The sequence below is a fragment of the Cervus elaphus genome, chromosome 21, assembly GCF_910594005.1.
Source record: "Cervus elaphus chromosome 21, mCerEla1.1, whole genome shotgun sequence".
NCBI classification, from domain to species: domain Eukaryota; kingdom Metazoa; phylum Chordata; class Mammalia; order Artiodactyla; family Cervidae; genus Cervus; species Cervus elaphus.
In genome coordinates this window covers 5,084,710-5,086,085 of record NC_057835.1, presented here as the reverse complement: position 1 = coordinate 5,086,085, position 1,376 = coordinate 5,084,710, and positions in this window count along the sequence as shown.

Sequence of the window (1,376 nt, the reverse complement as noted above, 5' to 3'; positions counted from 1 at the left end):
GAGAAGACTCTTGAGAGTCTCTTGGACTGCAAGATCAAACCAGTCTATCCTAAAGGAAATCAGTCTTAAATATTCATCGGAAGGACTGACTCTGAAGCCAAAACTCCGATACTTTGGCCACCTGATGCGAAGAACTGACTCATTTGAAAAGATCCTGATGCTGGGAAAGATTGAAGGCAGGAGGAGAAGGGAACGACAGAGGATGAGATGGTTGGATGGCATCACCGACTTGAGGGACATGAGTTCGAGCAAGCTCTGGGAGTTAGTGACGGACAGGGAAGCCAGGCGTGCTGCAGTCCACTGGGATGCAAAGAGTGGGACACGACTGACTGACTGAACTGAATGAAGGGATGGAATCTGTGCCCTCTGCAGTGAAGAGGGGAAGCTCGGAGCCCTAACCACTGGACTGTCAGGGAATTTCCAAGAAATGGAATCTTAAGAAATAAAACAAGTAAGAAAATATAGGCAAAGCCAAGAAAATAGCAAAGTATGTGTTTGTTGCATCCAGACCTGCCCACTTAGTCATGTCAGCGACAAGACTTGAGCTGTGGACCAAGGGGTCACTTGGGTGCCTGGGACCACACCAGTGCCTTTAAAAGTCATAACAAAATTGAACCCTGAAGAGAGGTGTGGACAGGGGCAGGGCTTATCATGGGCCTGGGAGAACACAAGCAGCCCTTCCTAGAATTACTGAGGCCTTTAATCGTGTCCACATGTCAGCAGGCCCTCCGTGGGGAGCCTGCCTCCCAGATTCACTATTGTATGTCATGCATTTACAGGTATTTTTTTGTGACAGAAGTCGTGGGGGAGTGGGGAGTAGCTGCTACTCTCCCCACTCAAGCCCCTTCTCTTGTAGGAAAATAAGCCCCCCTCCCCTTCAGCCCTATATGGCCCCCTGGAGGGCTGTATCTGAAGGGGCTGCTTTAAAGTAGTTTGGGTATTGGGGTCAGACAGCAATGAAGAGTCACGACTTATCTTGCTTCCTTGTAAAACAGCATCTGAGTTTCATCCCTGTGTCATTATCCCTCACTTTTTGAGAAACTGGTCCTTTTTGTCATTTGTCATGTTCTCCTCCCTCCAAATCTTGATCTGGGAGTAGCAGAGGTATATCCCCTGCCCCTCACCCAACATAAAAGCGGCACTGGTTTGTCTCCATATGGATCTGGGGCTCCTGCTTCTAGTGCGGTCTTGTCCTCAGAGACTTGCCTTTTTCTGGTGGAAAAGTTTTTAAGTATTTTTAAAAATATTTGTTAAATATTTAAAATAATCTGAATTTGTGTCCAGAGATACTCAGCCAGTCATCTCCCCATTTAAAACTCAGAGGTATTTTCATCCCAGTGAGAGCACATCTCCAACCCAAGGCTTCTCTGTCTTGC